This window comes from Phascolarctos cinereus, unplaced genomic scaffold, assembly GCF_003287225.1.
Source record: "Phascolarctos cinereus isolate Bilbo 61053 unplaced genomic scaffold, phaCin_HiC Scaffold_726;HRSCAF=1367, whole genome shotgun sequence".
Lineage (NCBI taxonomy): Eukaryota > Metazoa > Chordata > Mammalia > Diprotodontia > Phascolarctidae > Phascolarctos > Phascolarctos cinereus.
In genome coordinates, this window is record NW_027556098.1 from 275,015,854 (window position 1) to 275,028,741 (window position 12,888).

A 12,888-nucleotide genomic window follows, 5' to 3' on the forward strand; every position below is an offset into this window, starting at 1 on the left:
ACTTAAAAAGGAAAAGCAAACTACCTAATAGAAATTTTCAGTTCTGTGTTCAGTCTTTTTTTCTATTCTACTTTATACAAGGATACATTCATGCTATTACTTTCAGAATCTTTTTAAAAAGTGAAATTGAAAATAAACCTAAAATCTTAAACTTCCTTCCCCTCCTGTACCCCTGTGCTAAGGTTTAGCCTCTGCAAAGCACCACCCTTTCTGGAAGCTATTCATCCTTTGGCAAGTTAACTTTCCTAGGCCTCAGTTCCCACAACCGTAGAATGAAATTTCACTAAATAAAAACTGGTTCCTGTCTTCTAGCTCTATGAAATCTATAACATCTAAACAATTTTTACATCCCCCACCAAGTTCCACACTTTTCTGATATCCCTTCCCCTTCCTGATACTCAGTGTTCCTTGCCTCTTCCAGACCTTCCCTTTTCGTCATTCAATAACCTCACTTGGGTTCATCTAAATCACACTAAGTCTATGGTCTCCAAAGTAGGGAAGTGGCTTCATCCACTTCATCCAAAGACTGGATGACCAGCTAATCTGAAGATAAGAAGTTATGTTCCCTTGATTGGCTATTATGGGGAGGGTTAGGATAGAACATAACTACAGCACTACCCTCATGCTCTAACACTCCCCCACAACCATTCTTCCCCTTTTCTCTGTTAGGCAAGCTCCTAAATTTCCAGCTTCTGAACCAGGATTGGCCCCCTCTGACAGTTGTAATTATGTATCTGCTACTTGGACACCCACAGAGGCAGTTCAGAGGCACAGTAGATAAGAGACCTGGGCCTGGAGTCAGGAAGGCACAAGTTCAAATGTGGCCTCAGACACTTCCTAGCTATGTGACTCTGGGTAAGTCAGTTAACCTCCATTTCCTCAACTGTAATATGGGGATAATAACAGCACCTACCTCCGAGGGTTATTATGATCAAAATACTTGTAAAGCATTTAGCACAGTGCCTAGCACATAGTAGGCAATATACAAATATCCAGTCCCTTCCCCTTTCCTGCCGTAGCTGCTTCAAAGGTGTCTATGAGGACATTCCTGCCCCTCCCGCTGTACATAATCACTTCCTTTTCACCAGATCCGTTGGTGGCTGAGATGATCCAATACCACCCCCATCACTGACAGGTGAATAAAATGTCCCTTCCCCCCACCCACCCACCCATTTTCATTTTGAGTAGGACTGAGTAAGTGATACAGGCATGAATGGATTGTAGTAGACATGGAAGATCTCATGACATCATCTCTCTCCCCAACGCCACCTCTCTTCCAAACTTCCTTATTATCAGCCAGGATAGCACCATCCTCCAAGGTTCACATCTCATTCTTCCTCACTCCCACATAGCCAACCCATTGCCAGATCTTATCAATTCTGCCTCCCATAATACCTCTCACTTCTTTTGTATTTGGTTTTTTTATTATGAATTTATTTTGATTTATCAACAATTACTTCCATAAGCTTTTGAGTTTTAAATTTTTCTCCCCCTCCCTCCTTACCTCCCTCCCCAAGACAGCTGGCAATCTGATATAGGCTATACATATACATTCCTATTAAACATATTTTCACATTATGATGTAGTAAGGAAAAATTAAGAACCAATAGGAGGAACCACCAGAAAGAGGAAACAAAACACAACAGAAGAAAAAAAAATAGCAAATAGTATGCTTCAGTCTGCATTCAAACGCCATAGTTCTTTCTTTGGATGTGGATAGCATTTTCCCTCATGAGGCTTTTGGAGATGTCTTAGATCCTTGTATTGCTGAAAAGGGTTAAGTCTATCAATATTAGTCATCTCACAACATGGCTGTCATAATGTATAACATTCTCCTGGTTCTGCTCACTTCACTCAGCATCAGACCATATGAATCTTTCCAGGTTTTTTCTCAAGTCTGCCTGCTCATCATTTCTTATAGCGCAATAGTATTCCATTACATTCATATATCACATTCATAGTTATGATTACTATTTGTGTCTTTCTCTCCATCCTTTCCCCCTCCTTCATGCTTTTCTTTTTCCTTTCTCCTTTTCCCTCCTCACTAGTGTTTTGCTTTTGAGCACCGCCTCCCTCAGTCCCACCTCCCTTCTATCAGCCCCCTCCCTTTTTTCCCCCTTACCCTTACTACTTCTTCCCTCCCTTCTATCACCCCTCCTTTTCTTTCCTCTTTTCCCTCCTACTGCCTATAGGGCAAGTTAGATTTCTATACCTAACTGATTATGTTATTCCCTTCTTGAGTCAAATCTGATAAGAGTAAGGTTCAAACAGTGCTCATCTCCCTCCCTTCTTTCCTTTGGCTGTAATAGGCTTTTGTGCCTTTTCCTGTAATGTAATTTACCCTTGTCTATCTCTTCCTTTCCTTTTCTCTCAGTACATTTTCTTAGTTAGATCAGATTAATCCATTTACTTGGATCCATTTAACCCACTTGATTAGATTTTTTTTATCATTGCATCTAAGTCAATTTATACCCACCCCCTTTACGTATATCCCTTTAACATGGTGTAATAACAACGCAGTTCTCAAGAGTTACAAGTGTCATCTTCCCTTGTAGGGATGTAAACGTCCTTTGCTCTTATTAATAACATGTTGTTTCTTTCTGTCCCGCTTACCTTTTTATGTTGCTCTTGAGTCTTGTTTTTGAAGATCAAATTTTCTGTTGAGCTCTGGTCTTTTTATCAGGGAGGTTTGGAAGTCCCTTACTTTGTTGAATATCCATCTCCTCTCCTGAAAGAACTGCTCATTTTTGCTGGGTAACACCTCTCACTTCTGTTCCCTTCTCCCTTCTCACAATCACCACACTAGTTCAGGCCCTCTTTCCCTCTTATTTGGATTACTGTGATAGCCTCCTTAGCCTTAGGACTCTCAAATCTAACCTTTACACAGCAGATAAAATGATTTTCCTAAAGGACACAGCTGACCATGGGAGTGGCCTAATCAGGAAACTCCAGTGACTCTTTCCATCTCTTCCAGTGCTTCTCCTAAACCCATTCTTTATTATTATTGTTGTTGTTGTTATTTTCCGCTAACAAGCATTGATTATCTCTCCCTACTCTCTCCACTGGGAAAAAAAAAATCCTTGTCTTGCATAGTCAAGCAAATCAAATTCCCACATTGGCCTCATCCACAAACATGTCTCATTCTACTTATTTCATCTCTCACTGCTTTATAATTCAGGAGCTGAGTAGCATTCTTTGTTATCAGCCCTCCCTAATTATGACTGATCATTTCATTGATCAATGCTCTTAAGTCTTTCAAAGCTATTTCTCTTTATATTGTTATCCTCCTGATATATTGTTCATTTCACTCTGCCTCAGTTTATATAAGTCTTGCCAGGTTTCTCTGAAACTATCCATTTCATCATTTCTTTGGGCACAATAGTATACCATTCTATACATACTTCATTCAGCTATTTCCCAGTTGAAGCTAAGGTTACTTCCTGGTCTTTGCCACCATAAAAAGAGATACCATAAATACTTTCATACATATAAGTCCTTTTCTTTCTCACAATCATTCGGACAAAGGGCATGCAACTTCTGGGGCCTCAATCCAAACTGCTTTTCCTAAAACAATTTTTCATCTCTCTGTCACCCTCTAACCCTTGCACACTGCCCAGTTCTCCCAGTATAGCTCCTCTCTGGCCTTGCTGCCTCTTCTTAGGCTTGAAGACCTTACAGATAACCAGTTCAAGTATACTGTCCTCTACCCTAGGCTCCCTTGCTCCCTTGTCCTGTTTCTTCCCAGGCCCTGTCAAACCCTACCATCTGCCTTCTTCACTCTAACTTACAAGCTTCAGAATTCCTCTGAAGAAAGTCATACAAAGGTCCCAACTGGGCCCACTGCAAATCCATGTTATCTGATCTCAACAAGCCCCCTCACAGCTGCTTGATAATCCTTTTTATTTTTTCCCCCCAAATGACCCTTGGCAGTCATTCCTTCTTTCCCCTCTTTCTTTTTTTCATTTTTAAAAATGTATTTATTTTTAGTTTTCAACATTCACTTCTATAAGATTTTGAGTTTTAAATTTTCTCCCCCTCCCATTTCTCCCCTCCCCCCACAGCATACAATCCAATATAGGCTCTACATATACACCCATGTTAATCATATTTCCTATCAGTCATAGTGTAAAGAACAATTAATACTGTGGGAGGAACCTTGAGAATGAAACAATGAAACAAAACAACAAAGGAAAACGAGAGCAAATAGTATGCTTCCATCTGCATTCAGACCCCATATTTCTTTCGCTGGGTATAGATAGCAATTGCCATCTTGAATCTTTGGATTCTTGAGTTGCTGTGAAGAGCCAAGTTTATCAAAGTTAGTCGTCCCATAATGTGGCTATTACTGTATACAATGTTCTCCTGGTTCTTCTCATTTCGCTCTGCATCAGTTTATGTAAGTCTTTCCCTTCTTTCTAATGGTCTTCAAGACAATCCCCAACCTCCCACACATATACCAGAGACCATTCTCTGGGACCCCACTCCTAATTTGTGACAACCTCTCTGGAACACTGTACCAAGAGAGCACTAAGTGGTGCAGTGGATATGATGGGGTATGGGCTTTGGACCCCTTCCCCTGTGAACATCCCCATGAATTCCAGGAACCCAGCCCCTAAACTCAGATCCCTGGCATTCTGAGGCATCGGCAAATAACCTTTTCAGTTGTCCTTTCATTGTGGCTCTGACCTTCAATTCTCTGTTACCTCTAACCCAGCCCAGCCCTCTTTGTCTGTACCTAGCCCCACCCTAGACCACCCTTCCTTGATTCCATCTAGACCCACTCCTTGACCACTGTATATAAGGGTCCATCTTACACCCATTAAATTGCTCAGATTCTTAAAATCTGGCTAATAGTGCGGATTCTTAAAATCTTGCCCACCTCAACTGGTGTTTTAATAAAGCTTGTCTGACTGAAAGAAGGCTTGAGTCAAATTATTTCAAGGCAGAACCCTGAACTTCTGCCCTTGAATTTCAGGATTCCCAGCACCCCTAGATTACAATAGATAGAGCACTGGGCCTGGTGTCAGGAAGGCTCATCTTCCTGAGTTCAAATCTGGCCTCAGACACTTACTAGCTGTGTGACCCTGGGCAAGTCACTTTACCCTGTTTGCCTCAGTTTCCTCATCTTTAAAATGAGCCAGAGAAGGAAATGGCAAACCACTCCAGTGTCTCTGCCAAGAAAACCCCAAATGTGGTTAGGGCAAGTCGGACAGGACCGAAACAACTGAACAACAACTGGCAGTGAAGCCCTTCAACCTCCCCACACCAGAGGCCATACCCTGGAGGAATTCCCACAGTGAGGTGCATTTACTTTCCTGGTTGGTGAATGAGCTTTCCTTCCACTCTCCCCTCCTCAAGTTCTGAAAGTATGAACCATAAAGTCAACTCACAATTGTACCATTGTATTCATCTGTTCCCCAAAGTAACTTTCCAGACCTCACCCTGGCCATCACTCTCTTTTGTGTGTTGTTTGCCTCTTTAGAAGTAAGCTCCTTAAAGGAACAGACTATCGCTGTGTTTGAATTTGTATCCCCAGAGCTAAGCACAGTGATGGGTACATACAGCTCTTTATTAAGAGCTTTCCATTCATTGTTCCAAGTCTTCTCTCAATAAAATCAATCAACAAGCATTTATTAGGCATCTACTATGTTTTAGGTACAATCCTAGGCCCAGGGATACAAGCACAAAAAACATTCCTACTTGCAAGGAGGTTACGTTTTAGGAAGACATCAAGTAAAAATATAGGCATAAACAGCATGAATATAAAGTAGAAAAAAATTATATTTCCTTTATGGAAGACTTGAGCTTGAATTCTGCCTGACATGATCTATATAATCCTGGATAAGTCACTTAACCTCTCTCAGACTCACCATCATCTTTAAAATGTCAAAGGCAGCAGGGAGGATTGAGAAAAAATCATCCAACAGGAAAGAGTGAAGAGAGTTAAATGGAACCTGAGTGTTCCTGGTCAGCTCCAAAGATGCTACTTGGGTGTGCCATGCCAGCTCCAAATAAATAATCTGTGTGGGCCACATCATGTGTAAAGAGTAGCCTCTCATAGGATTATCATGTTCTTCCTTGTCCAGCTGAGTGACTTCATTACATCCTTTGTTTTTCTAGTGGTTGCAATGTATAATTTTCCCTTCCCTTGCCTTAGGCCCACCCTAAGTCCTCTAAGTGACTCGTTCTGGGGCTCATATCTTTCCTTGTAAAAGATCTGTAAATAAAAGCCTCTCACTTTTGGTATCATTGACCATCCTGCCTTCAATTTCAAGGCAGCTGCAATGAACTGGGTTACTTGGTTACTTGGTTACTCAAAATAAATCTAGCAAGTTCTAGATAATGTGCCCCAATGCTTTCCTAGTGCTGTGAGGGATATAAAAATTATATAAGGGCATAGAATCCAAATGAGACCATACTACACACATGAATAATTAGAGAACAATTCAGCTTAGGGGAAAATTAAATGCTAACAGGTTAGGTCTAGCACCTACCACAGCCAAGGTCTAATGTATAACACAGTGCCTTGTGTGTACTAGGTATATACAGTTAGGCACAGTGCCCCTGGCATCTGGAAAATCTGTGTAAAATTTTTTGGCCCTCCCTTTGTACCAGAGAAGAAGTCTGATTTTTTTCTTTTTCTTTTAGGGCAGTACCTTATTGTAAAATTTGAGTTAAGTATCTGGTCATTGGCTCTGTGTTCTCTGCTGGCCTTTTTGTGTCATCTTCAGCTTCTGCAAAACTCCCCCAGAATTCTAATTTAATTTCTTATGCCCCATCCGTAATATATGGACACCGTGATGGGAAAAGTCGCTATGTGGAAGGAATAACTGTAATAATATTTGTTGCTGAATTAAAGTTCAAAGAGGAGAGAGGTGAGAGACCCACTTCAACTCAATCCGGCAACAAGCATTCATGAAGTACCCGCTGTGCATCAGACACTTCTAGACAGGTGCTGTTGTTGATGTTGTTAGACCTTGGTTCTTCAAGAGCACCAGTGACAACAAGGGGGTGAAGTCTTGACTTAAGCTGTCTAATCTTGGAAGAGTTGTAAGCCTGACAAAGTTTAGCTTGTTGAAAGCTGGTTAATCATGTGTCTTTATCTACACGAAAGGATCAAATACTTCCTATAATAGTAGCTTATATTTATGGGGCAGCACTTTTTTTGATTCTCACAATATCCTTGTAAGGTAGATGAGGCAGGCTCAAAGAGGAAACAAAATCACTTGTTCCCAATCACGGACCTAGGAAGCAAGTAGTAGAGCTGCAAGGGACTTTTGAGGTCATCTGGTCCAAACTTCTTATTTTATTTACAAGGAGGAAACTTGAGGCCCAGAGAGGTCAAATGACTTATCCATTGTCACACAGAAGGCAAGAATCTAACACATGTCCTTAAATTTCAAATCCATTTTCCCACTGATTGTTACTTTCATTTGTTTTTTGTTTGTTTGTTTGTTTTTAGGCAATTGGGGTTGAGTGACTTACCCACAGTCACACAGCTAGTGTCAAGTGTTTGGTCTGAGGTGGGATTTGAACTCAGGTCCTCCTGACTTCAGGGCTGGTACTCTATCCACTGTGCCACCTAGCTGCCCCGGATTGTTACTTTCAGAGGTCAGAGATACAGGGCTTAAGTCTGAGGATCCCAAATTTTGTGCTATGTGATACTTAATCAATCATTTGCATTCTCTACGCCTCAGTCTTTCTCTCTCTCTATGAAAGGAGAAATATATCTATCTCAGGGGTATTAAAAAGTCTCTTGGGAGTAAGAAGGGAGCACTGTCATGAGGTCAGACTATATTCTAGACATGGGAGGTAAACACGGTGAGTGGAGGTCAGAGGACCTGTGGACTCCACTAACACTATTTTTCAACCATTGGGTGGTGAAGTGGGAGTTTGAGGGCTTGGGTGGGTTTTGTGGCAATGAAAAATGTATTGCCAGTTTTTTGGCTTACATCCTCTAAGTGTGCCACATTAGCATTTTGTCTCTTGTAAGAAGGGAAAGGCTCTGCAGCCATTCTCTGTTGAGGGGGAAATAAACCCAATCTGGCATCTCAGATGCTTTTTAAAAATAGCAGCCTGGAGATGGTATTTCGGCTCCTATTTTTATCAGATTTTAAGAGACTGTATGGCTAAACCAGCAAGTTGGGTTTTTCCCAGGCTTCTCAATGGCAGAGACAGTAGTTTTGTAACTGCAGAAACCTGGCTGACTCAAGCAGAGCCTTTGAGCAAGAAGGGACTTTTACAAAGTCATCTCACCCATGCCCCTGTCAATAAACAGAGTCAATACTCAAGATTAAAAATTTTATCGCTTACCTTTTCTTTAAAATCTACTGGAAAAACTGTCTCTGATGCACATTGTAGGATCTCCTTCCCTCTTTCCACCAGGAAGTCTGGCCTTAATTTTACCTTAATTCCTCGGGGCGTACCCCAGACCCTTCTCTACAGGAAAAATAGTTGTTCACTCACAAAACATTCCTCCTTGTGTGTGCCCATTGTTTTGAAGATCTCTAAGCACCTCACCACCCCACCCCTACTCCCTAGAGTCTTCCAGACACAGCTTCTATTTCCATCATCATCATAAAAACATTACATTTCAAATTTCACTCACTCATTCATTCAGGTATTTGTTCAACAAATATTTAACAAACATCCATTATGAACAAGGGCTGTATTGTATGCCAAGGGGGAATACAAAGATAAGTAAAGATATTGTGACTGTTCTCACTGGAGGCTAAGGTCTAATGGGAAGGATAAGATATGTACATTGATAGCTATAGTACAAAGTAAAAACTGTAAATATAAGGGTACTAACTGAAATGTGGAGAGAATAAAAAGATGTATTTATGGTGTGGCTATTTTTAAAAAGCATTTGATTTGATAGCGTCAATGGACCTCTGGACCTGGAATCAGGAAGACTTGAGTTCAGATCTGACTCTTCCTAGCTGATGATGCTGGACAAGTCACTTAACCTCTATTTGCCTCAGCTTCTACAACTATAAAATGGAGTTGATAATAGCACCGACCTCACAAAGTAACAATCAAATAAGATAATAGTTGTAAAAACTAGCACAATAGCCAACATTAGCACAGTGTTTTAGTACGTAGCAGGCACAGGGATAAATGCTTATTGCCTTCCCTTCCCTGGAGGGAAAAACACAGCTCCTATGGACTCTACCCTTCTCATCTTCCCCTGCTTGCTCCCTTGCACCTTCCTCCAGCGCCAGGCAATTCCAGAACCTCATAGGGCTACTGGTGGCAGCGAGAGTACCACCAGTGGGGGCACTGACCCCCTTGCCTACCCTGAGCTGCTTAACTGCTCAGGAGAGTTGAAGGAGACGAAAGTCAACAACTCCATTATTTCTGATGAGATAGAGGACCACCAGGCCTTACCATCTGAACTGCTTCTATGCCCTGAAGCCCCTCTGCACTGTCATATTAACCATGTAAATTATCTGAGGACCTCTGAGCTTGCATTTCTGTATCCTTCCACCCCACCCCTAACCCTCCCCCAACAAACTCTTAGGACTGCCCTAATTCCATCTGCCCTGGAGCAAAACTCTTTTCTTCTGTAGTCTCTTTTTGCTGTTTACATCCCCAGAACTTGGCACAGTGCTTGGCATGCAGTGAGCACTTAATAAATGCTTTTTTATTCATTCCTTCAATTAGATGCCTTATATTCACACATATAGATTATACCAGATTCATTGAAAGATAGAATCATGAAAGCAAGCTTGTTCAATTATTTTCTGAAAATTTTCAAGTAAGGTATAAAACAGGGAAACGTATGCTTGACAAGAGTAAGATCCAGCATCAGACACTTACTAGCTGTGTGACCCTGGGCAAGTCACTTAGCCCCGACTGCCTCACCAAAAAGGAAGAAAAGAAAAAAAAAGAGTAAGGACCATTATCATGAAAGATGTCCAATATGGAATACAGATGGAAAAGTGAGACTCCCTAGAAATGGTGAGGTCTTCATCACATGCTCCTGTGCTAATTGCTTGAAATCCCTGATAGCAGAGGACTTCTTCAATGCCAATTGTAACCATTACAAAGAAAATCTTGTGTGAGTGGGCCAAAAAAACCTCTAACTGATATAATGTTTTTATAATGTCTAGTCCCTTTAGTTCCATCCCCTAGTTAATACCATATTTAAGGTTGTGTTTGCATTTAATATTTTTGTAAGTGCAAGTACCATTTTTTATGACTTTAAAGGAACTGATATTGCTTGCTAGAAAAAGAATACATGCCTATGAAGTGATACTGATAAGTGAAGGCCTTTTAAATTTAAAATTAGAATCCTAGTGAAATTCTTCTCCTCTCCATATCTAGGTCAGCATTTATATGTAGAATTCAAAGAGAAAATTGTTACTCCTTAAAGCAAAGTCTCCCTTGTTCTTTCTAGAGAAGCAAACCTTGAGGTAATTGCCCTTGGCCTTGGCCTAGTTATTTAGAGAACTTCTTTGCTATTTTGTTTACTTTTTTTCTTGCCTATGTTATTGATTGAAATTTCACTATTTTGTCTAACATTCCTAAACTGCTGGGAAAATCTCTTCCTATTTTCAAAATGTTTAAAACACTCTGCTCAGCCCAAGTGAAGTATTTTTCTTTGTAGCACCCTAGTTCTTACAGATAACAGATTTCTGAATCTTAATCAGAGTTAAGAAGGATGAGCCCTCTGATCCCATGCTCATCATCCCTTTCAGCCAATCACTGACCTAGAATCCCTGGAACTAGAAAATTAAGACACCTCTAATGGGTGACAGATGTAAACCTTTTTTTCCTCCACAAAAACAGAAAGTGCCCCCCACCATCCTCACCCTCCCTCCCTTCCACTCCCACTTGCCATTTAGGATTTTCTGCCCTTTCACTCGCTTCCACCCCAAGCCTCTGCAGTCTCAGATAAGCTGGAGGAGACCAAAATCACGATCTGAGAAACAGCTCATTCCATCTCCACCTATCCAGAGACCTCTGCTGGGTAGAGAGAAAATCCTTTATTAACCCTCATGAGGTTTCAGAAGTTTTATGTCTGTGCTCTTGGTTTTTTTCTTCCCTGGTTATGTTGGGGAGTTGATCACAAAACCACTTATTTAGAGGGTTTTGTCATTGTTGTTGTTCAGCTATTTCAGTTATGTCTGACTCTTCCTGACCCTATTTGGGGTTTTCTTGGCAAAGATACTGGAGTAATTTGCCATTTCCTTCTCTAGCTTATTTATAATAAGGAAGCTGAAGCAAACAGGGTTAAGTGACTTGCCCAGGATCACACAGCTAGTAAGTATCTGATGCCAGATTTGAACTCAGGAAGAAGAGTCTACCTGATTCCAAACCCAGTGCTCTATCCATTGGGCCACCTAGCTGCTCATTTAGAGGGCAATTGTCTTTCAATGTAGAAAGTAATGTGAATAGGAGAAGCTGATCAATTCTCCTTTTCAGTAATTTTCTTCTAACCTCCCAAACAACCCTGTCTCATGTAGGAAAAAAAAAGGTAAGGCACAAAACCTTACTGTCCACACAGGAAAAATCAAGTGGATGAAGAATAGTTGTTGTCCAGCTTCTGATATTCAATTGGCTGGGCACCCCATTGAGTGGGCACATCACCACATATATCTACAGACATTACAGATGGATAATGACCTAGTTATAGAATTGAACAGAAGGAAGAGAGTGGGCTGAATTGCACTTGGGAAATTGCAACACTTTCAATGATCCCAAGCTGCTCCCTGACACAAAATCCCTTCTTTTTAAAATGCCAGTCTTTTTTCTAGTGATACTCTGTAAATCACGGAACATAATATTCAAAGAGTCAAAATTGTGGATGACTCTAACAGCAAAGGAAAGATGCATGGTGGGTGTAAGAAGGATGTCAAGTATAATCAATAATGACTTGGATGCAAAGAGTAGCAGAAAAGATATCTGGAAAAAGCATGATTGGGAAAAAATAAAAGGTGGTCCAGTCAGAGCAACAGTCAGACCAAGTGCAGCACCTAGGGATTATTACAATATCCAGAGGAAGCCATCCACTAACCTAGGTAGATTCTCTACAAAGTATTTATGGAAGGGCATGGCCAGGAGGTATACAAGAGGAGATCAGGGATGAGTTGTGATCTGCACCTTTGAATAATCAAATGAGATAATGTATATAAAGTGCTTTGCAAACCCTAAAGTGCTCTACAAATGCAAGTTGTTAGATGTTCTTTTGCTGGGCACACTTACTTGGATGAGATCTCAGATGCATTCAAATATGGAAGTACTAGAAGAGCAGGAGCAAAATGTGGTTTGTTTGTTTACTGTTTTTTTCATATGTGAGGAAGAAACTAGGACTGGCTGGAGGATCTGGGAGGAAGTGGTTTTGGAACTAGAAAACTTATACAAAGAAGTTACAGTCAGTCAGTTAGAATTTATTTACACATACCTACTGTGTGCCAGGTAATGAATGAAATGCTAGGTATACAAAGAGGGGCAAAGAGTCCCTACTGTTAAGGAACTCATAGTCAAATGGGTGAAACAACAAGTGAACAACTATGTACAAATAAGATATAGGCAGGACAAATTGAGGAGGAGTCTCAGGGGGAAGGCATTAAGAGTAAGGACTATGGAAAAGCTTCTTGCAGAAGGTTGGACCTTAGCTGAGACTTGAAGAGAACCAGGAGGTGCAGATGGTGGGGGAGAGAACTCCAGGCATGGTGGATGACCAGGGAAAATGCATGGGGAAAAAAAAAAGAAAGAAAATGCATGGAATTGGGGCATGAAATATTGCATTGAAGAATAGCAAGAAGGCCAGTGCCACCAGGCTGAAGAGTATGTGGAAGGAATTAAAGGAGCAGATTTTGAAGGACTTTGAAAGCCCAACAAAGTATTTTATATATGATCCTGTAGGTAATAGGAAGCCAC